General features: G+C 47.3%; 1 long non-coding RNA gene across 7 annotated transcripts in view; it reads right to left on the bottom strand.

Moving 5' to 3' along the window:
• Nucleotides 1-24,462, bottom strand: part of LOC138844123 (uncharacterized) — a 168,772-nt gene that overhangs the window by 112,614 nt on the left and 31,696 nt on the right. The window contains exon 3 of one of the 7 annotated variants that reach the window (XR_016214963.1): nt 11,742-12,725. The exons of 3 other annotated variants lie outside the window; for them this stretch is intronic. This is a non-coding gene — a long non-coding RNA (uncharacterized LOC138844123). Of the gene's footprint in view, nt 1-11,741; nt 12,726-13,489; nt 13,584-16,546; nt 16,737-24,462 lie in introns of those variants that run through there. 3 more of the 7 variants (XR_016214966.1, XR_016214967.1, XR_016214968.1) reach the window with 3 other exon arrangements.

Below are 24,462 nucleotides of genomic sequence, written 5' to 3'. Positions count from 1 at the left end.
TGCCTTTGTCTCAGGCCAGTGACCAGGTTTCACACTGTTCCTGCAAACACAAACTGTATGGAGCCGGGCAGCATTCATTCAAGGTATGGAAGAAGTTCAAAACTTGATGCCAGAGACCCCTACTGGGCTTCAGGTGCTGCTCTCTGTTCTAACCCAGAGGGTTTTCAGTGGCCTCCAGGCCTACAGAATAGACCAGAAAGAGGCTAGCTTTAGCCCCTGTGGTGGTCCTTTACTCGTTCTTATCAGGACCCCAGACCCACCTCCTGACTCCACTGGGCAAAGACAAAGAAAGGCTTTGGGGCCGGCACTGTGGCACAGTAGGTTAATCCTCCACCTGCAGCGCCCGCATCCTATGTGGGTGTGGGTTCATGTCCCGGCTGCTCCTTTTGTGACCCAGCTCTCTGCTGTGGCCTGGGAAAGCAGTGGAAGGTGGGCAAGTCCTTGGGCCCCTGCACCCTTGTGGGAGACCCGGAAGAACCTCCTGGCTCCTGGCTTCGGATGAGCTCACCTCTGGCCATTGCTACCATTTGGGGAGTGAACCAGCAGATGCAAAACCTTTCTCTCTGTCTCTTCCTCTCACTGAATATAACTCTGCCTCTCAAATAAATAATTTTTTTAAAAAAAAGGCTTTAATCATGTAACCATATCAGCACCAGGAAAGGACTTGGAGGAAGACATAATCCCCTGAAATAAATAACCCATCCACTCTCTGATCAAAAATGCCCTCGCTGAGAGTTTTTGTGCCACTGACTTATTAAAAAGTCACTACTCCAAGTTCATGTTAAACTACTAGCATCAGGAAGAGTAGTGACACATGACTGGTGGAACGCATGGAAGGGGAACCCCCCAGTAACCCACCTGGCAGACCCAGCTTGCTAAAACGAAATAATGCCAGGAGAATGAAACTGTTAAAGGAATTGAAGGAGGGGCTGATTAGGGCAAGGATGTAGTCTTTTATCACCCCCTTGTGGCCATTTTAAAAACTCTCTGGCTCGTAGCTGTTCACATAAATTCTGAAGGTTGAAGTTATTGCAGCCATCATTAAAAGCACCAGCTGACAGATTTGATTTTGTCATCCCTCGATGTTATCCAGAAACTGATGTTGGCAGTCATTTATTACAGCAATCCATTTGCTTTTCCTTTGGAGAATGTTTTCATGGCCTTGCCCTGGGGTATATAAAGTCATCTCACCTGTCTACCACAGTGCTCTTAGAAGGAATTTAAATGTAAACAGAGACTTCTGTTTCTGGCCTCCAGGGAATGGGTGACTGAGCTAGGAAATAATTGAGCCTCCTAAATTGTCACTTGCTGAGACCACATCTGGAGTGATGACATACACACAACCCAATTAAGGAGTACTCCCGGTGTAAACCCTGCCGTGGACAGAGACACAGGCGATGTGCCTTGTCTGGAAGTACATCCTCTTGGAGAGTCCCCTGAGAAAGCAGCGCCTGGCTTCCCTAACCCCGCCTAAGGTCACAAGACGAGATGTGATTCCATTACAGAACTCAGTGCAGGGCACACTTGAAAAACAATCACTAGCACATTCACTTGGAGACCCTCGGGCACAGCCCACCTGCACACAGGGGAGAGGTTACTGGGCACGCACAAAGAACTTGCAAATGGCACCTGAGTCAATGGCAACACCGGTGGTGTCATCCCCAGGAGGGGCTCTGGTTAGAGAATCGCCCTAAGTGGTGTTGAGAGTAGTTAGAAAATTTACTCTCTTGCTCTCATTTTAATGGTTTAATTATTTGAAAGGTAGAGTGAAAGCGTGAGAGCGAGATCTTCCATCTGCAGTTCCATTCCCCAAATTCAGCCTGGCTCAGGCTGAAGCCAGGAGCCAGGAACTCCATCTGGGTCTCCCATATGGGTAGTAGAGGTGTGAGTATTTGCTTCGTTTGCTGCCTTCCCAGGCTCATTAGCAGCGAACTGGGTTGAAAGTGGAGCAGCCAGGACTTGAACTGGCACCCAGTACAGGAAGTGTACATTCCGACCAGAGACTGACCTTGCTGAACTACAATGGCCACCCCCTTTTAAATCTGCAATTTTTGGCCGGTGTCGTGGCTCAATAGGCTAATCCTCCACCTGTGGCACTGGCACCCTGGGTTCTAGTCCCAGTCAGGGCGCCAGATTCTGTTGCCCCTCTTCCAGTCCAGCTCTCTGCTGTGGCCCAGGAGTGCAGGGGAGGATGGCCCAGGTCCTTGGTCCCAGCACCCTCATGGGAGACCAGAAGAAGCACCTGGCTCCTGGCTTCAGATCAGTGCGGTGCGCCGGCCGCAGCGGCCATTGGAGGGTGAACCAATGGTAAAGGAAGACCTTTGTCTCTCTCACTGTCCACTCTGCCTGTCCAAAAAAAAAAAAAAAACCTGCAATTTTTAAACAGCTCCTTTGGATGTCTCCACTTTACCAAGCATCACACCTCATCTTTTCACTTCTCTTGCATGAACAACACAAGTAGCGACTTTCTTTTCAGCATGTGTATTCCAGGTCTGGCTCTGAGTTCTGATTGTGTCAGCTCAGAGAATTCTCTTTACAGATTTCCTGATCCAGCAGAGACCCCTTGTCTTTCCATGATACTCACACTCTTGCAGCTACCCTCATCTCCCTGGGTCCTCTCTCCTTCCTTTGAGTTCCTCTGTCAAAGCCTCCATCCTTTTTCAACGCAGCCACCAGTTCCTCCAAGCCTGCACAGAACAGCCAGAGGCAGCTGGAGAACAGTGGGTTTTCTTTCATTGCCTTCACCCTCATCCTCCCTCATCTTTCTCCTCCAAATCTACACAACAAAGACAGCCATGCACACTTTGTCTTCTTTCCAGCTGTCAATGGAGAAAGATCCCTAGCTCCCATCAAACCAGCCCTGCCCCCTTTGTGTCTTGGGTACTCTCTGCTTTCCTCCATGTATTATCACTGTCTCCTTTCTTCTGGGTCATCCATTTCTTCCTCTCCAGTGGATCACTTTCACCAGCAACACTCTCTTTTACCCCCCAACTGTCAAAGAGAAGAGGAGGAAGCCTCCTGATCTCATTCCTGTAGCCTGGCAGCCTGCCTGACACCAATTTGCACAGGAAATGGGTCTCTCAAACTTAGCCTGGCAGATTTAGAAATATCGACTCCCTCTTCTACCGCAAATTCTTTCCCCATTCTGCCTCATAAGCAGAGGGCACCTCCATCCACATAATTACTAAAGTCTAAAATGTAATCACCTTGAAAACTCTAAGCAAACTGGATATAGAAGGACCAGTTCTCAAAATAATCAAAGCAATTTATGACAAACCTACGGCCAGTGTCCTATTGAATGGGGAAAGGTTGGAAGCATTCCCACTGAGATCCCAAACCAGACAAGGATGTCCACTCTCACCACTGCTGTTCAGTATAGTCCTGGAAGTTTTAGCCAGAGCCATTAGGCAAATAAATAAATCAATCAATAAATCAAAGGGATACAAATTGGGAAGGAGGAAGTCAAACTATCCTTATTTGCAGATGACACAATTCAATATATAGAGGATCCAAAAGACTCTACTAAGAGACTATTGGAACTCATAGAAGAGTTTGGTAAAGTAACAGAATATAACATCAGTATGCAAAAATCAACAACCTTTGTATACACAGACAATGCCATGGCTGAGAAAGAATTTCTAAGAACAATCTCATTCACAATTGTCGCTCCCCCTCTTCATGGAGAAACGACACTAAACCCTGCCCAGGCTTCATATCCGAGTCACAGCACCATTATGTCGCTCCCCCTCTTCGTGGAGGAACGACACAGGACCCTGCGCTGTTCTTTCGTCTGCTCGGCCCTCCCCGGGTTTGCTGCTGGTTCTTCCCGGGTTGGCTACTATCCCTTCCACCTCCGTGGAAGGGCAGTTCCCCCTGGCCGCATTCCCCACTTCCGCAGGGGAACGGCACACCGCCGGCCGGCTCATCTCGGGGGGCTGCACAGGTGTTCCCTCAGATGTTCCCCTTAGATGTTCCCCATAGATGTTCCTGGTGCATGCCGTCTCTCTCCTCCTTTATAGTCCTCCTCTGCCAATCCTAACTCGGCTGCCCACACGCCGAGTACGCTGCTCTCCAATCAGGAGCAAGTCCTACAGTTTATTGGCTGAACTGGAGGCAGCTGCGTAGAAGCTGTTTTCTCCTCTCCCAGCGCCATATTGTGGGAGAGCAGATGCATAGAATAAGTCTTAATTCCAGTAACTCAGTCTAGTCCGGATTGCTCCCCACAGATCCCCCTTTCTTTTTATTTTTGGCGTTGATACGCGCCTGTCTTCGGTGCCCCGTGGCACACACTCTGCTCTGCTTGCTAGAGTTGCCACAGGTTCTTACAAGTCCTATCAATCAGGCAAACCGAATCCGGGTCCTCTCTTCGCCATGTTGTGAGGAGGTTTTTAGGCGCTGATGCGTGCCTGTATTCGGTGCCCTGCAGCGCATGCTCTGCTCTGCCCGCAGGGGCTTACAAGCCCTAACAATCAGGCAAACCGAATCCAGGCCTTCTCATTGCCATATTGTGGGGAGGCTTATTGGTGTTGATTCGTGCCTATCTTCGGTGACCTGCAGCTCATACTCTGGTCGAGCTGCCTGCTGGTGCTTATCGCCCTAATCAGGCAGACCGAATCCAAGCCTCCTAATTGTTGTATTGTGGGGGAAGCCTTACTGATGTTAATTCGTGCCTGTCTTCGGTGACCTGCGGCGCATAAGCTGCTAGCCGCCCGCAGGTGCTCACCACTTCCCTAATCAGGCAGACCGAATCCAAGCTCTCACATTGCAGTGTTGTAGGGAGGCCTCTCTATTTCTCTATTTCTCTATCTCCGGGCATTCCTATTTCTCCCATTTTACTTCTATCTTCCAGCATTCCTATTTCTCTCATTTTACTTCTAAACTTCTGTTTCTCTTATCCCCGCGGTTTCCCGGCGCCCGCCCGAGGCTGCTTCTCGGCACCTCGCCCCGCGGCAGCTTCACGGCTCTGCGCGGCTTCCCGGCGCCTCGCCCCGCCGGCGCCCGCCCCGCGGCGGCTTCACAGCTCTGCGCGGCTTCCCGGCGCCTCGCCCCGCCGGCGCCCGCCCCGCGGCGGCTTCACAGCTCTGCGCGGCTTCCCGGCGCCTCGCCCCGCCGGCGCCCGCCCCGCGGCGGCTTCACAGCTCTGCGCGGCTTCCCGGCGCCTCACCCCGCCGGCGGGTTCCTGGCTCTGCGCGCACGCTCCGCGGTCTCCACGCACTTCGCGCCCGCACCACGGCCTCGCGCCAGCCCCGCGTTCCCTATCTATTCACGCCCCGTGCTCTCTCTGCACGCGGCGGCTTCCGCGAATGTTTCCGCCACCACCGGCATTCATTCCAAGTTCCCCGGACTAACCTGGCGAATTCCAACCTGGCGGCCCACCTCTCTGCCTCTGGTTCCAGATCTTCGCCTCTTGCTCCCCGGGGTGACTTGAAGAATTCCAAGGTGGCTTATATCTCCGCCTCGGCCTGCACTCGCGGCTTCATCCTCCCTAACATTTTTCTCTACCCGGTATGTTTCCTTAAGTTTTCTTCCAACAATATTCCTCTCATTTCTCCTGGCTACTCCCCACAGTCCGTATCCGAGTCCAAGCCTCCTCCAGGTTTCACTTTCGCTTTCAATCTCCTAGCTTCCCCGCCATAGTCCGCATCCGAGTCTATGAAAGCTTTCACTTTCGCTTTCAATCCTAACTTCTTTCCCACAGTCCGTATCCAAGTCTACGCCTAGGCTTTCAATAGCTTCTTCCGGCACCTTTCTCGTCCGGCTTTCCCCCAGGCTCTTCGCTAGTCTCTCTCTCCGGTATTTTCCTGCTTCTTCCCGTTTCTTCCCTCCTAAGTTTCCTATCCGTCCTAGGTTTCCTATCCGAGTCACGGCACCATTATGTCGCTCCCCCTCTTCATGGAGGAACGACACTAAACCCTGCCCAGGCTTCATATCCGAGTCACGGCACCATTATGTCGCTCCCCCTCTTCGTGGAGGAACGACACAGGACCCTGCGCTGTTCTTTCGTCTGCTCGGCCCTCCCCGGGTTTGCTGCTGGTTCTTCCCGGGTTGGCTACTATCCCTTCCACCTCCGTGGAAGGGCAGTTCCCCCTAGCCACATTCCCCACTTCCGCAGGGGAGCGGCACACCGCCGGCCGGCTCTCTCGGGGGCTGCACAGGTGTTCCCTCAGATGTTCCCCTTAGATGTTCCCCATAGATGTTCCTGGTGCATGCCGTCTCTCTCCTCCTTTATAGTCCTCCTCTGCCAATCCTAACTCGGCTGCCCACACGCCGAGTACGCTGCTCTCCAATCAGGAGCAAGTCCTACAGTTTATTGGCTGAACTGGAGGCAGCTGCGTAGAAGCTGTTTTCTCCTCTCCCAGCGCCATATTGTGGGAGAGCAGATGCATAGAATAAGTCTTAATTCCAGTAACTCAGTCTAGTCCGGATTGCTCCCCACAACAATAGTTACAAAAAATATCAAATACCTTGGAATAAATTTAATTGAGGATGTCAAAGATCTCTACAATGAGAATTACAAAACATTAAAGAAAGAAATAGAAGATACAAAAAAATTGAAAAATCTTCCATGCTCATGGTTTGGAAGAATTAATATCATCAAAATGTACATACTTTGGAAAGCAATTTACAGATTCAATGTGATACCAATCAAAATACCAAGGATATTCTTCTCAGATATAGAAAATATGATGCTGAAATTCATATGGAAACACAGGAGACCCCAAGTAGCTAAAGCAATCTTATACAAAAGGGACCAGTGCTGTGGCGCAGCAGGTAAAGCCGCCACCTGCATTGCCAGCATCCAACATGGGCACCAGTGAGTTCTGTCTGCTCCACTTCCGATCCAGCTCTCTGCTATGGCCTGGGAAAGCAGTAGAAGATGGCCCAAGTCCTTGGGCCACTGCACCCACATGGGAGACCTGGAGGAAGCTCCTGGCTCCTGGCTTCAGATCGGCACAGATCTGGCCATTGTGGCCAATTGGGGAGTAAGCCAGAGGATGGAAGACCTCTCTCTCTGTCTCTCCCTCTCTGCTTCTCTGTGCAGCTCTGATTTTCAGGTAAATAAATAAATAAATCTTTAAAAAAAAATCTTATACAACAACAACAACAACAAAAAAGCCAGAGGCATCACAATTCCATATTTAAAGACGTACTACAGGGCAGTTATAATGAAAACACCCTGGTACTTGTACAAAAACAGATGGATAGACCAGTGGAGCAGAATATAAATGCCAGAAATCAATCCAAGCATCTACATCCAACTTATATTCAACCAAGGAGCTAAAACCAATTCCTGGAGCAAAGACAGTCTCATCAACAAATGGTACTGGGAAAACTGGATGGATCTCCACACGCAGAAGTATGAAGCAAACCCCTACCTTACATCTTACACAAAAACCCACTCAAAATGGATTAAAGAGCTAAATCTACAACCTGATACCATCGAATTATTAGAGAACATTGGGAAAACTCTGTAAGACATTGGCATAGGCAAAGACTTCTTGGAAAAGACCCCAGAGGCACAGGCAGTCAAAGCCAAAATTAACAAATGGGATTACATCAAATTGAGAAGTTTCTATACTGAAAAAAAAAAAAAAAACACCCAGAAAAGTGAAGAGGCAACCAACAGAATGGGAAAAATTATTTGCAAACTATACAACTGATTAATAACTAGAATATATAAAGAGATCAAGAAACTCAACAACAAAACAATCCAGTTACAAAATGGGCAAAGGACTTAAAAAGACATTTTTCAAAAGAGGAAATCCAAATGGTCAAAAGACACATAAAAAATGCTCAGGATGGCTAGTAGTCAGGGAAATGCAAATCAAAATCACAATGAGATATCACCTCACCTCAGTTAGAATGGCTTTCATACAGAAATCAACAAACAACAAATGCTGGCAAGTATGTGGGGAAAAAGGTTCCCTAATCCACTGTTGGTGGGAATGTAAACTGGAAAAGACACTATGGAAGACAGTATGGAGATATCTCAGAAATCCGAATAAAGACCTACCATATGACCCAGCCATCCCACTCCTAAGAATTTACCCAAGGGAAACAAAATCAGCATATGAAAGAGTTATCTGCACTCCCCATGTTTATTGCAGCTCAATTCATAATAGTTAAGACATGGAATCAACCCAAATGCCTGTCAACTGAAGACTGGATAAAGAAATTATGGGATAAGTACCCCATGGAATACTACACAGATGTATAAAAAAATGAAATCTGGCCATTTTAAACAAAATGGGCAAATTTGGAAAATATCATACTTAGTGAAATAAGCCAGTTCCAAAGGGACAAACACCACGTGTTCTTTCTGACCTGTGATAACTAATAGAGCACCTAAAAGGCAATCTGTAGGAGTGATACTGACTTTGAGAAGCAATGACTTGAACAGCCCTTGTCTTGACCGTTAAGAAACAGTTGCTTTTTTTGTTTGTTTTTACTCTTTGTTGAACTCTTTACTTAACAGAGTTAATTATATGTATATAAAGTCAACTGAAAATAGATATTAGTAAAACGTAGGAGTGGGAATAAGAGAGGAAGTAGAAAGAGGAGTGTGAGTATGGGTGGGAGGGCAGTCACAGTGGGAACAATCACCATGTTCCTAAAGTTGTAATTATTAAGTATATGAGGTTTGTAACTGTAAAGCTGTATAGTTCTGCATACATTCTTATGGACTTACTTCTAAGGGTACAATTTAAAAACTTGCCAGGGGACTCCAAATCCCATTAAGCTTTGTGGTAAAAATACCATCTTAAGTGTTAAATTGAACATATTAAGTGTTAAAGTAAACATATAGATAGGATTAAGTGGTACAGTGATCATATAAATAGGATCAAGTGCCTGGCAATAATAATAGAATTAAAAAGGAGAGAATGTCCAACATGGGAATTAGTCCACACAGCAGACTCATAGAATGACAATTGCTCTAAACAGCACTCCAACCTCAGAATCGGCCCTTAAGGCATTCTGGTCTGGCTAAAAAGTTCACAAGATCATTTCAGGCAGGGAAAGCCACGACACTGTGGCAAAAAATGTCCTACATGAAGAACCTAGGTGAGTGAGACCCTAGCAGAAAGAAGTGGTCATAAAAGAAGGAGGTACTTTTCTCTGAAGGGAGAAGACTTCCACTTTGCTTATAGCCTTGTCTAAATACTGATGGAGTTTATTGGTCCAAAAGACTTCCACAGCCCAGGCAGCTCACATCAAGAGCCTCGAGTGATCACTGATGTCATACATAGAGTGTTAATTATTAAACTAACAACAGAAGTCACTGTGCACTAACTCCCCATGCAGGACCTCTATCTTCAAGGAGTTGTATTATGAGAGCTAACTATAAAACTTGTTCTCAGATTTATTTTGTCTTAGTGTAACAAGTGGAGGATATTATGTCTCACAAGCTTTAGTTATGCCTACATGTCCAACTCCATTGCTTCTTTTCTAAGGTGCTTCTTTAATTAATGATAAAACTCATTAGCAAGGACTTACCTTTAATGTATTAAGTGGAGGATATTCTAATGTCTTACAAGTTATAGCTATGCCTAAGTGCTTGCAAAAGATGTATCCTTCTTGGGTGCTCCTTTAAAATTAATTAAAAAAAAAAAAAGAAGAGAAATTAACTTTGAGATACAATGACTTTGAACAGCCCTTGTCTCAAATGCTGAGGACAGTTGTGGTTTTTTGCTTTTTGTGTTTTGGGTTTTTTTGTTTTGTGCAGATTGTGGAACTCTTTTCTTAGAATAGAGTTGGTCTTCTTCATATAAAGTTAACTGAAAATGGATCTTAGTGGAGAATGAGACTGGAAATGGGAGAGGGAGGAAATAGAGGGGTGGGAGTGTGGATGGGAGGGTGGGTATGGTGGGAAAAATCACTAAATACCTAAAGTTGTACTTATGAAATGTATGAAATTTATATTACTTAAATAAAAAGTTTCTTTGGGAAAAAATAAAATCTAATGATTTTTTAAAAATTTAATTGCAAAAAAAGTAATCAGCTTTGATTCTCCTGGTACTGCAGTACCCCATTCAATCTAATAAAGTTGAACTGTTTCCACTGCAGAATGTATCTCATATTCATCCTTTCTCCCACCCCATCATCTGGCTGGCCTACCCTTGCCTAAGCGCCTCATCTTTCACCGGGGCCTCTGCAGTAGCCCTCCAACTGGTCTTCATATATACCCATTGACCACACAGAAGCCTGGGGTTTCTACAAAAATTCAAAGACTAGAGCTGGCATTGTGGCCAGTGTGTAGAGCCACTGCCTGTGATGCCGGCTTCCCATACTGCAGCTCCAGTTCGACTCCTGGCTTCTCTGCTTCCCATCCAGCTCCCTGCTAATGCACTTGGGAAAGCAGCAGATGGCAGCCCAAGTACTTGGGACCCTGACACCCATGTGGGAGACCCAGTTGGAGTTCCAGGCTCCCAGCCTTGGCTTGGCCCAACCCCAGGCTGCTGAGGCCATTTGGGGAGTAAAACAGAGAGATAGAAGTTCTCTGTGTCTCTCTGTGTCTCCCTCTCTCTGTCACTTAGCCTTTCAAATTAATAAATTTTTCTTTATTGAAAATGAATCTTGATATAATCGAAAATGAATCTTGATGTGAATGGAAGGGGAGAGGGAGTGGGAAAGGGGAGGGTTGTGGGTGGGAGGGACGGTATGGGAGGGGAAGCCATTGTAACCCATGAGTCGTACTTTGGAAATTTATATTCATTAAATAAAAGATAAAAAAAAAAAAAAAAAAAAGAAAATGAATCTTGATGTGAATGGAAGAGGGGAGGGAGAGGGAAAGGGGAAGGTTGGGGGTGGGAGGGAAGTTATGGCGGGGGGGGGAAGCCATTGTAATCCATAAGCTGTACTTTAGAAATTTATATTCATTAAATAAAAGTTAAAAAAATAAATAAATTTTTCTTTAAAAATCAAAGATTATGCCAGTTCTCTGCACAAAGAAAACAAACAAAACAAACAAACAAACAAAAAACTCCTACAGGCTCTCCATTGTGTATAATACTAATTCCAAACATGCTACAGTGGCTTCCAGGATCCTACACACTTGTTTCCCCATCTCTGTCTTTCCCCCGTGTGCTCTACTCCCGGAGACACTGGTCATCACCTTGGAGCATTCGCCTGCCTTGGCCACTCTGCTCTGTCCCCAACTTGCTTCTTGTCCTTCAGTTTCAGCTCACGCCTCAGCTCAAGGGGGCCATCCCTGACCACCTCATCTAAACATGCATCCCCCACCCTTAACATGACACCCTGTATTTTTCTCTTCATTTTTTACATTTATTTGAATGGCAGAAATACAGAGATAGAAGGAGAAAGAAGAGAGAGGTCTTCCATCTGCTGGCTCACTCACCAAAATGGCCATGGCAGCCTAGACCAGGCCAGGAAACAGAAGCCTCCTCTGGGTCTCCCACAAGAGTGCAGAGACATCCTCTGCTGCTTTCCTAGACACATTAGCAGGGAGCTGGATCAGAAGGCAGGACTCTGCCTTGTTTAATGACAAATCCCCAGGTATATTTATTTTGTACGTTCAATAGTGGAATAACGATGGCCGTAGTACTCAATAATAGTCAACAGGTGGAGCTGTTGGCCCATTTAAGACAAATCTTCAACTGTAGGTGTCTTATTTATTCACCTGCAGAATGGTTGAGAGGTGTACACTCTCAGATATTCCAGGCACTCCAAAAAAAATAATAATAATAAATAAAAACTTTGAAAAAGCACAGAGAACTATTCAGCAATGCACCTCGTGGGATGGGTGGAAGGGGAGAAAGAGGGGATGTCAGCCAGGGGCTGCACAGCCAAGAGTCAGAAGGACCGGAGTGGCCTCCAGGCTTCGGGCCAACGGGCATCTGCTCCCCCTGGAAGTCAGGGAGTGGGGTTTCCTGCTTGGCAATGGGAAGTTGCATACCCACAAATCCTGGCCCGGGGTTTGTCTCAAATTCCACGAGAATGAGCATGGGGAGAAAGATCAGCAGGATCATGAAGATGTTACACTTTTGGGCAAGGCGTTTTATCATTATTGTATCACAATTTAACCTAAGGAATTCCAATGCTGGGCATTTATGCCAAAGAGGATCAGACAACCAACGGCAAATCCAAATGCATTCTACTTGTTCAAGGCTCTGTTGTTCATAACGTGGAGCATTCTGAAACAACCAACAGGAGACTGACCGGTCAGATACATTAGAACCGGGAAGGATTTAGGCAGGCAAAGAGCAGGAGGTGGCAAACTTCATAAAAAGGGCTCAGCGTGATCAGAACACAGAATGTGAAGGCACGGGAGGAGGGCAGTTTGAGGCAAGCGGCCAGACTCAGCCTGGGAGACCACAGCAAGAAGCCCGCATGAGTCAAAAGCGTTGATGGGATCTGAGCAGGGGGGCAGCAGAGTTTGATTTATTATAAGGAGCTAATTCTGGCTGCTCTGCGGGAAGAGCACTGCACGGGAAGCAGGAGCGGAGGCAGGGAGACCCATGAGAGGCGACTGAGATGGTCCAGGCAGGACGATGCCGGCAGATTCAGAGCAGCACGCGGATGAGGGGCTTGTTGTGGAGACGAACTAACAGTGCTTGCTGCTGCCTTGGCCGGAAGTGGCAAGGAAAAGCTGGCTCCTGGGAGCCCCATCTGTAGGAACTGGGAGGTTTGGAGTGACATTAAGATGAGGGAAGGCTGGGACACAGAGAAAACGAGTTCCAGGTTTCTGCTACGCCCAAGCTGGCCTCCTAGTTGTGGAGATTTGGGGAACAAAGAAAATACATATGCTTAAAAAGAATTCCATTTTGAATATGTCAAGTTTTAGATGCCTAAGAGATAGCCAATTAAAGAGGTCAACCAAATAGCTGGATTGATGTCTGGAGCCCAGAGAAGACATACATTCAGGCAGCATGGCCAGCATTGTGGTGCAGCGAGTTAAATTGCAGCCAGTTCCAGCTCCCTGCTAATGCATCCAAGCCAGGAGCTTTTGGATCTTCCACATGAATGCAGGGGCCCAAGGACTTGGGTCATCTTCCACTGCCCTCCCAGGCACATCAGCAGGGAGCTGGATCAGAAGTAGACCAACCTGGATGCGAAGCAGTGCCCATATGCAATGCCGGCATTGGCACTGCAGTCGGCAGCTTAACCCGCTACGCTACAACACCAGCCCCACCTTCCTTTCTTAATTTTGCTTACCTTCTGGCCCCATTGGCAATGACGCTTCTCCCTTCTCCCTGCTGGATTTAAAGTATTTGTGAGAGCATGGACAACCTGAACCCATTTCTCCGGGTCTGGTTCTGCCAGAAGTCCAAAGCTGCAGAACTAAGTGTCCCCTTCAGGGGGCAGAAGTGGCAGGAAATGACACACCTGCCCTCTCCTTTCCATGCCCACACCCACAGCAGGTGGGTGAAAATCAGACCCAGACCCTTCTCCACTTAGTTCCTCAAAGATGTTAGCTTGAGCAGTCCAGGAAGGGGAACTTGGACATCATGGTGTCCAATATGGCTACAGACCTGTGAGAAGCCGCTCTGTGTCTGGGGCCCCAGGCCACCCACACTGGCTGTCTTTGTTGCTACAACCATCCTTCTCAATGTCTGTTTGTCCTGCTGCAAAAGAGAACAGTGTCTCACAGAGCTACACACACCTGGGAGGGAAGAGTCTTGGTGCTCCCCAGGCTAATCCTCGCCTACGACGCCCACCCTGGAGGTGTCCATCCGCATGTGAACTTTCAATTAAAAGTCAACTCGCTCATGCCTTGCCCCTGTGGCCACACGCAGCTGGGGACTAGTGCCACAGCAAGCCGGACTCAGGCTAAGGCCTTGCAGAATAACACTCAGAGAGACACCAGCAAGTGAAAACAGACATCCTGGCTATTAAATCCAGTGTGGTACTCGGGGAGTAAAGAGAGCACTCCCAACGGAAGCTGTGGCCTGGCGATAGGCAGAGAACTGATGTTCTCAGTGACCCCTGCACCACCACCACCACCACCACCCCCCACGCAGATGTGAGCAAACCGCGATTATGTGATTTCTCATGTAAATCCATCTCATTTCCTACGGGAACCCATCAGGATGAGCATAAGAAAAACAAGAACTTCCACCACTCACATGTCTGCAGGGCTGCCTTGCTGCTGGGCACACAGCAAGGAAATGAGGCACAGCTTCCTGCACACTCCCAGTGCCCCACCCACCGTGCACCTGCAGAACACCTTCCATACTTGCCCACCGCACCCTCCCTTACACCCTTGCATCTCCCAAACTGAGATGTTCCTGTGGCTGCGGGAGCCTGAGGCAGTGTCTACGGCAGTGAGGGGACCTATTGAGGGCCAAGAGCTGGAGGATCAATACCCCAGTTGCCTCTCCTCTTGGTTCTCCTTGGTGTCTTAGGAGATTCCAACAGGATGGGACATCCATCGGCCGCCTTGGCCTCTTGCTCATTAATTCTTCTTTTATCCACTTTCATTCTTCTCTCAATCACTCCCCATCTCCCTTATCAAATCTTTTGGCATCAAATAAACTACTTGCACCCAAATCCTAAGACATAATTAGGACAGAGTTTTCACGTGAACCTCAGTAATAACGACCTATAAAATTAGCTGTACTCAAAGTGAGAATCTCAAACATCTGTACACCAAACCCAAGGAGTGGCTGAACAACCATGGGCACAAATCTACAAATATCTGGGTGCTAGGGGTCTTCAAAGAATTCACAGATGACGTTATATTATGGGGAGGGGGGAGAACATGGATTTTCCCAAAATTGCATCAAAATAAACTTATCTTTTTAATTCTGTTTTCCACAAACCTTTTGAAATATGCTCACACATAGCTCACAAGTGTCTACAGGCCAGGCCCAGCACTGCGCTGCAGCAGGTTGAGCTGCAGTTTGCAATGCCAGCATTCTGTACTGCAACTCTGGTTTGAGCCCCTGCTGCTCTGCTTCCAATCCAGCTCCCTGCTGATGTACCTGCTGGGAAAGCAGCGGAAGATGGCTCCCCCGAGTACTTGGACCCCTGCCATCCATCCATGTGGGAGACCAGCATGGAGCTCCTGGCTCCTGGCTTCAGTCTGGCCCAGTCCCAACCATTGTAGCCATTTGGAGAGTGAATCAGCAGATGGAAGAACTCTCTCTCTTTTTCTTTTCTTTTTTTTCTTTCTTTCTTTCTTTTCTTTCTCTCTTTCTCTCTCTCTCTCTCTCTTCCCACCTCTGTCACTCTACCTTTCAAATAAATGTTTAAAAGATATATCTATAGGCCAAAACCAAATGGGGCATTCAAGGTTCTGGAGAGCCCATGTCCCTCTGGGAGGTAGCTGCTACTCCACTTAAGAGGCTGTCCCCGTGTCAGAAGGTGGAGTGAGTATTGTCAGATCTTCCAGTTTCCAAACAGAAGCTGGAATGTTGTATTTTCATTTGGGCTTTCCCAATTCTGAAATGCTGGAATCAACTCAAAAATATTAAAGCACAATGAAATGCAAGAGAATCTCACTCATGGACTGGAGCCCACTCATAGTCCCCCATTTGTGATCCAGAGGTGGCTTGGATTTTTCAATCAGACAGCCCTGGCGACCTGTTCCACAGCAGGTTAAACTGAACAGCAGTGCCAGAAGGCTTACTGTGCAGAGCTGAGGAAATAGCCGGAAGTGAGAAAACGGTAGAAACCTGCATACGTGGTCTTTCCAGAACAGTGGTGGAGCAGCACTAACGGAGTTCAAAGAAGTGTTTAAGTTCTTAAAGTCTGGACACTCAGGAGTAGTTTTAAGCAGAGAGTGAAGAGAGATGGAAGAACCAACTGAGCAGTTTCTCCAACAAGGCTGAGAATGCACTCAGGAGTGCCCGCTGAGGGATGGGCACAGGGAAACCCAGAATTCTCTGAGCCGGGATGCAGGGGTACAGGACACCCTGGGGGAAAGATGTGCTGAGGTTCCTCAAGGCAGAGGGGCTATGGCCTTCATTTTCCTGAAAGCAGTGGGCTTTTTTAAAGTTGATTTCTATCATTTATTGTTACTTATTTGGAAGGCAGAGCACCAGATAGAGAGAGAGCTTCCATCCACTGGTTCACTCCCCAAATTCCTGCAACAACTGGGTCTGGGCCAGGCAGAAAGCAGTAGCCCAGAAATCCAACTGAGTCTCTCCAGGGATGTCTGGGACCCAAGTACTTGAGCCATCACTGCGGCATCCCAGGAGCATTAACAGAGAGCCAGTACCAAGAAGCTGGGGGGCAGTGGAGGCAGGATTCTATCCCAGGCGCTTTGCTGCAGGAGGCAAGTGTCAGTGGTGACTTTACCCACTGCACCATGATGCCTACCCCTCATTCCTGTTAAAACAACATTTATTAGATATTTTATCTTATATTATCAAAGTATAAAATCGATAATGTTTTTTGCAGAAATGTTGAAAAATACAGAAAGCAAACATTCTCTGTTGTCCCACAACACAGAGAGAATCACTATTAACATTTGTTTCTATACCTTTTTCCTTTTAACTAGGATCATACAATACATAATGTTTTGTAATCTGATTTTTAAAATTGTTTTAAAGATTTATTTATTTACTTGAAAGTCAGAGTTACATAGAGAGAAAAAGAGAGGCAGAGGGGGGAGGGTCTTCCATCCACTGGTTCACTCCCCAGTTGGCCACAACAGCTGGAGCTGGGTCAATTCGAAGCCAGGAACCAGGAGCTTCTTTCAGGACTCCCACGGGGGTGCAGAAGCCTGAGGACTTGGGCCATCTTCCACTGCTTTCCCAGGCCATAGCAGAGAGCTGGATTGGAAGTGGAGCAGCTTGGACCCGAACCAGTGTCCATATGGGATGCGGGTACTGCAGGCAGCAGCTTTACTTGCTATGCCACAGCACCAGCCCTAAAATTTTTTAACTTCATAATATATCAAGGACATGTGTCCATGCCATTAGATATTCTTTTAATATATGATTAATTATAATCATGGTGCATTTCCCACCAAAGACCCCCCCCCACACACACACACACGTGTCTCCTATCCATGTGTTGTTCCTGTAGTGCAATGTTGACATGCCTCCATAAGGAGGTGAGGGTCTTCCTTCCCTCCCTTTGAATCTGGCCAGACTTTTGTCACTGCCACAATTCACAGCACGTAGCCTGGGCGTCGCAGTGTGACTTCTGAGACTGGTCATAAAGGCACCATGGCTCTCTTTCTTCCTTGGTGGCCTTGGACACAAACCACCATATTGCAAGGAAGCCCAGGCTACATGTGGAGGCCACTTGTGAACGTTCCAACTCCTAGACTCATTCAGGCCTCTGGCTGATACCAGCACCTGCAAACACGTGAGCAAGCAAGACTTCTGGTAGTTGCAACTTTAAGTTATCCAGCTGAGGTCCCACATACCACAGAGCAGACTTCAGCCACCCCCATGCTATCCTGAGTCAAGGAGATAATACGATTTGTGCTGGTTAACTAAAGCAGTACTGCATTGCATGGAAATGTCATAATGCCCCTTCCTTGAGCCCTCAATTGTCTCTAAATTTTTGCTTTTATGATTATCACTGAAATGAGCCTCAGCATAGCTGATTCATTGCCTAATTAACCATTGAGCTCCCAGGAACAAATCTGTATGGGTGCAATAGCGAGGTGGAAGGATAAGACCGGTGCACGGGCTTTGGAAACACATGGCTAAGTTGCTTCCTAGAATGACTGAGTCAGTTGGTGCTCCCACCGTTAAAGTATGGGAAGGTGTGGAAGCATGTGGTGAGTTATTCTTAGTCACCATCTTCTGATAGCGTCACATTTCCTTTTTCAGGGCTGTCATCCCTACCTGTGTCAGTCACTTCTTGAGACATGAGTCTGGGACTCAGCCAACAGATGAGTGGCTGTCACACCGGGTGCTGTGCAAGGCAAGGGACAAGTGGGAACTTCTGGTGGTGGCAGGGGCGTGGGGTCTGGCAGCTTTGCTCAGAATGGAGGGCTCCCATGATCAAGCTCACTACGAACCAGAGGCTCTGCCTACCCTGATTGGATAAAAGCTGGAATCGCATCTCTAGCTATGGCACCAAACCCAGGATATGCCTGCCCCTTCCCTTTTCTTAGAGCATTGCACTGGGGAGAGACTCCCTTTTCTTATCATTTATTGATTTGAGATGCAATACACATATTGTAAAATTAACCAACTTAGGGGCTGATTTATGGGGTGAAGCTGCCATTTACGATGCTGGCATCCCATGTGGGTGCCAGTACATGTCCTGGCTGCTCCACTTCCAGTCCAGCTCCCTGCTAATGCACCTGGGAAAGCAGCAGCAGATGACCCAAGTGCTCAGGCACCTACACACATATGGGAGACCTGGAGGAAGCTCTTGGCTCCTGGTTTCAGCCTGATCCATCCCCAGCCATTGGGACCATTTGGGGAGTGAACTAGCATATGGAAGATCTCTCTCTGTCTCCCCCTCTCTCTGTAACTCTGCCTTCCAAACAAATAGTTTTTTAAAATTAACTATTTTAAAGTGGCCAATTCAGCAGCATTTAATACATTCACAAAATTATGCAACCATCCCTTCTAGTTCCAAAACACTTCCATTGCCTCAAAAGGAGACTTTCAACTCGTTAAGCAATCACTCCCCATGCCCTTCCCCCTCGGCCCTCGGCAACCAGAAATCTGTTTTTTATCTATCAAATGATCTATTCCAGGGGCTGGCACTGTGGTGCAGCGGGTTAACGCCCTCACCTGAAGCGCCAGCATCCCATATGGGTGCCAGTTCTAGTCCCGGCTGCTCCTCTTCTGATCCAGCTCTCTGCTCTGGCCTGGGATAGCAGAAGATGGCCCAAGTCCTTGGACCCCTGCACCTGTGTGGGAGACCCAGAAGAAGCTCCTGGCTCTTGGATTCGGATCAGCACAGCTCTGGCCGTTGCAGTCATCTGGGGAGTGAACCAGCAGAATGGAAAACCTCTCTCTCTGTCTCTACCTGTCTTTGTAACTCTGTCTTTCAAATAAATAAAAATTAATCTTTTGGCCAGCGCCACGGCTCAATAGGCTAATCCTCCACCTAGTGGTACCGGCACACCGGGTTCTAGTCCCAGTCGGGGCGCTGGATTCTGTCCCGGTTGCCCCTCTTCCAGGCCAGCCCTCTGCTGTGGCCTGGGAGTGCAGTGGAGCATGGCCCAAGTGCTTGGGCCCTGCACCCCATGGGAGACCAGGATAAGCACCTGGCTCCTGCCTTTGGATCAGCGCGGTGCGCCGGCCACAGCGCGCCAGCCGCGGCAGCCATTGGAGGGTGAACCAACGGCAAAAGGAAGACCTTTCTCTCTGTCTCTCTCTCTCTCTCACTATCCACTCTGCCTGTCAAAAAAAAATTCTTTAAAAAATGATCTATTCCAGATCCATTTATTCCCTCTAAATGGAATTATGTCATATGTAACCCTCTATGCCTGGCTTTTGAAGTTCCTCCATGTTTTTTTTTTTTTTTTAAAGATCTATTTGAAAGTCAGAGTTACACAGAGAGAGAAGGAGAGGCAGAGAGAGAGAGAGAGAGAGCGAGCGAGCGAGCACTTCCATCCACTGGTTCACTCCTCAATTGGTTGCAACAGTCAGAGCTACACCAATCCAAAGCCAGGAGCTTTCTACTGTGTCTCCCATGCAGGTGCAGGGACCCAAAGACTTGGGCTATATTCCACGGCTCTCCCAGGCCACAGCAGAAAGCTGGATCAGAAGTGCAGCAATCAGGACTTGAACCAGCGCCCACATGGACATTGGCACTGTAGGTAGTGGCTTTACTCGCTATGCCACACACCGGCAATGAGGTTACTCCATGTTATAGCATATACTATACTTCTTTACTTTATATAGCTGAATAATATTCCACTACGTAGAGATACAGCAATTTATTATTCATTCAAAATCATGCAAGGACATTTGGGTTTGTTTCTTGCTTGTTCCCTTTTATTGGAACTTGCTCCACAGGTCACCATTTCTTGTCACTTTTCTGGCTGAGATCCACGTAAGCTCCTTGGCTTGGTTATTAAGGAATCTTCATCACTCTCTGACTCACCGCTAAAAGTCACTTGACTCCGTAGGAAGCCCTCCTTTCACTCGACATGGAGTTCATTTTCCTCATTTACTTTCAAAGCAAACCAAAACCGTTTCCATGGAGGCTGTCAGTCAACTGTATGTTATTTGGTAGAGCAGGCTTTGAAAGTCGATACTTCAATGGAGTCAAGGCAAGCCACAAGGTTCTAGAAGGCACTTCCAATTTAGCTGGATGAATTCGAGCCAAAGAAGTGTGTTTACCAAGACTTTCCTTTGTCTTTCTACGTGGTTCAACAAAGTGAGCACTCAACTAACAGGGGTAGAGAGAAGTTTGCCATTTGAGCGTTAAGGCGAAAAAGGCAAAGCAGCAGTCAGTAGCACGGATGGGCTCTACCCAGCCTGCTTTCCAACACGGGCCTCGAGCCTGGACTCTCGTTACAACACGCAACGGACATGGTGGGAGGCAGCTGGGAGTTTGACCACACCCCTTGTATAAGCAAGCTGCCACTTCATTCTTTTTGTTTTTGGGTACCCATGGTGACCCACTGGGGTCTTGGCTGAGACATCAGAATCAAGAGCTTGAGGCTCATTTGTTTATTTCCTTCTTTTTTAAAAAATACTTATTTTTAAAAAGATCTATTGATTTTCTTCTCTTTAAAGATTTATTTATTTGAGAGTTTCAGCCAGAAATAGGGAGAGACAGAAAAAGATGTCCTCCATCTGCCGCTTCACTCCCCTCTAAATACTCTAATGGGGGGGTAAACATAATTGGCTCCACCAGTTTGTCCTAGGAACGGAAATATCATTAAAGCTTAGGAATAAGACATGTTTATGGCCACATCTCGAGGACCATGGCTTTTATGTCACTTTCTGTTTGGTTGCTTGCTTGTTTGTGTTTGGATCTATCAAAGTGACTTACATGAACTCTACCTGGACATGTTCAATAGGACTCCTATTTCTTCTCTAGTAAACAGGGTTGCTTTCGGATTCTGTGCCATGTTTTCTGGTCCCAGAGGGCAGGAAGAGTATTTTGATCTGGATGGAAAGCTTACAGGTGCTGATCAAAGAGACCAAGATCATCAGATAAGACGCCTGAGGACATATACCTCCCCTGGATGAGTGTTTCTCAACCGGTAACAAAAATCAGGTTCATGTTCTCTCTTTCTCAGCTCTCTGAGATGTAGGCTGTTATGGGAAGGGAAGTGGATTGAAAAGAAGATGTTTTGCAATGTACAGAGAAATGTGTATTATGAATCCCAGTAGTTCTGATCACATGTGCCAGAAATACAACACAAATTAATTTAGCCATACAAAGAGTGTTCACTGGCTCACTGAACTAAAGATTTGGAGTTGCAATTTCTTCAATCACAGTTGAGTCTAGGAGTTCAAATTGTGTCGCAAGTTCTGCCTTCCTTGGTGTAGTCGTCACTGTTAGGCAATCGCTAGGAGAAGGTTAGCCCCAAGTGGACCAAAAGACAGAGGAGAAGCTTGGTTCCACAGAGTAAAAGCTAAGACTTCAAGGTAAGGGCTGGTGTTGTGGCACAGCAAGTTAAGCCTCCAACTGCGAAGCTGGCATCCTATATCGGAGCACTGGTTCAAATCTCGGCCACTCTGCTTCTGATCCAGCTCCCTGCTAATGTGCCGGGGAAGGCAGGTGAAGATGGCCCAAGTGCTTGGGCCCCTGCCACCCATGTAGGAGACCCAGATGGAGTTCCTGGCTTCTGGTTGGTCCAGCCACAAATGTTGCAGCTATTTGGGTAGAGAACAGTGGGTGAGAGACTCTCTCTCTCACTGTCTTTCAAATAAATAATCTTTAAAAATAAAATAAAACTCCAGGGTGGACAAAAACAAGATATTCTATCACAAGAGGTCATATCTTCTGTATCTTTATAAAATTGACTCCATGGAGCTTGAAATGTCACATTGCCTGGTCTCATGTCTCTTGCTATCAACTGAATGGCCTCACTCCTGGTTCACATGTTGCAATCCCAGTCCCCAGTGTGAGGGTGTTAGGAGGTGGGAGCTTTGGTGGGATGGGACTAATGCACCCAAGAAAGAGACTAGAGAATGCTCCCTCTCTTCACACCATGTGAGGACACTCAGAAACCCCCATCTGAGTCGGGAAGAAGGACCCTCACCAGACAGCAGATCTGCTCACATTTGTGTCTAAGACTTCCCAGCCTTCATAACCGTGAGAAATACATTTCTCTTGTTTATAAGCTGCCTGGCTTATGGCATTTTGTTACAGCAGCTCGAACTACAACACCTCTTGCATCTCTCGTGTGCCAGGCACCGTGCTGAGAGCTAGGAATAGGCGGAAGAGCAAAATGGACACTCTGTGCTCTCATGGAGTTTGCATGTGAAGGTCAGTGTGCTCCTGGGTGGGACTCCCACCGGAACTGGTTGTTGCCTTCTTCAGGAATATCCACACAACAGCTGCTGAGGGCAGTATCATGGCCAAGTGTATTCCAGGCAGAGCCTGCGCCAAGGATTAGGTATAGATGATTGACAGAAGGAGTGTTCTTAGAAGGGGTGGGATGAAGTAGGGGGAGGAGCTAAACAAGGCAGTGGTCTCAGCTGGTGCTGGCTTCAGTCTAATCTCAGGGAAGGCTCTGCAGCCCGAATGGTAGTGCAGTGTGGCTTCCCGCCCTGGGGAAGAGGTGAGCATTTTGGATCCTCATAGCAGTCGCTCATTGGTTATTATCCTCTGTGGGTGAGTGGGCTGTGCAAAGGTCAGATGCCCCTCTTCCCCCAGGGCAATTCTCTGAAGCAGGCAGTCAGGCCTGGGTGGGATGCCAACAGGGTCACCATAGATGGGAGGAGCTGGTTAAATCTTTCTTCACGTAAGCTGCTATGACCATCCATTAGAGAGCAACTTTTATTCAACTGTTAAGCAGTATGACCAGAAATCACAATAATGGTAATAAGAATCATCTTGGGAAGATGATTTTAAACTTGCTTTATGCTTTCTTGGGAACTTGATGGCTATTTTAGGCCCAAAATAAGAATGATGACAGTGCTAAATTAAAGCCAATTTGTAAGCTGAGTCTTTCTCAGTACCACCTGGGGTTTGTCAAAAACATAAAGGAAACGAGGTTGGATACTGTAAATTATATCTGGCAGCTGGAAAATGCCTCTTCTCCCAGGAAGTCTTTGCTTCCTGAAAATGGAAACGCTGTTGGATGAGGTCAGGACAATTATGGCCATTCATCATTTGTAGCTGAAACCTTGTAACTGAATCAAATGAGAGCTGAAAACTGCAAATGTGGTTTGTCAGTAATGGACAGATTATGTCTCCTGGAACCTCCACAGCAGACAAACAATGAAGACTGCTGCTCAAAGTCTTGCGCCTTCTTCTATTTTAAGACCACGTTGCCTCTTGGGAATTGTGGCTTTACTGACTACAGCAATGCTATAGGCATTAAGAGGATGCAGAACCATCAGTGACTCACTTAGGAAGGGAAGAACTGGAGTCTGAGGAGCTCAGAGGTAGCAGGTGCACCAGGGTTGGAGTTTGCAAGCCTGCACCCACTGTGAGGAATGCCTAGCTAGGTTTTGTGTTGAGCAGCTGAAATGAACAACCCTGGGGCCAGCACTGTGGCGTAGCAGCCAAGGCCGCCACCTGCAGTGCTGGCATCCCATATGGGCGCCAGTTTGAGTCCCAGTTTCTCCACTTCCAATCCAGCTCTCTGCTATGGCCTGGGAAAGCAGTAGAGGATGACCCAGGAGCTTGGGCCCCACCACCTGCGTGGGAGACAGGGAAAAAGCTCCTGGCTCCTGGCTTTGGATTGGTGCAGCTCCAGCAGTTGCAGCCAACGGGGGAGTGAACCAGTGGATGGAAGACCTCCTTCTTTCTCTCTCTCGCTGCCTCTCCTTCTCCCTCTGTGTATTGACTTTCAAATAAATAAATAAATATTTTAAGAAAACCTGAAGTGCCCGATGATCGACTACCCCCAAGAATCAGAGACCACCAGAATTCAAAGCCGAAGCAAACTGCAGGGATCGTTTATTGCGAGTTCGAACTCGGACCCTCCCCGCCTTCCCAGTAACAGTGGTATGGCAAAGGAGAGAGCCCCTAACCCAGTTTACACAAAGCTTAGCATAATCCAATGCAAACAGGTGTATAAGTAAGCACTTTCTTATTTTCTCTTTGACTGTCTTTATGAACCTATGCATTTCATTGGTGCTTTTAAAAGTGAAAGCTACTGTCTAAAAAGGAGGAAGAAATAATCTTAAACAATAAAAAAACTGTGATATGCACTTGTGGTCCCTGATCTTACATCTTCAGGAATTGTTTGCCGTTCCTCGGTTCTGAGAACTCGGCCTGCTCTGTCTAACTGTGGTGAAACAGGGAGGATGTAAAACGGAGGCAAGCAAGCAAGCAAGCAAGCAGAGTACAGAAGCCAAAACCACAATGAGCAAAGGTGCTGGCTGTGCAGGGAGCTAGCAAGCAGTGTACAGAAGCCAAAAGCGCAAAGGTGCTGGCTCTGAAGCC

This window comes from Oryctolagus cuniculus, chromosome 10 (assembly GCF_051225735.1).
Source record: "Oryctolagus cuniculus isolate XC-2025 breed Fujian yellow rabbit chromosome 10, ASM5122573v1, whole genome shotgun sequence".
Lineage (NCBI taxonomy): Eukaryota > Metazoa > Chordata > Mammalia > Lagomorpha > Leporidae > Oryctolagus > Oryctolagus cuniculus.
The sequence above is the reverse complement of the archived record's forward strand: the minus strand, read 5'-3'. Positions and strand labels throughout refer to the sequence as shown.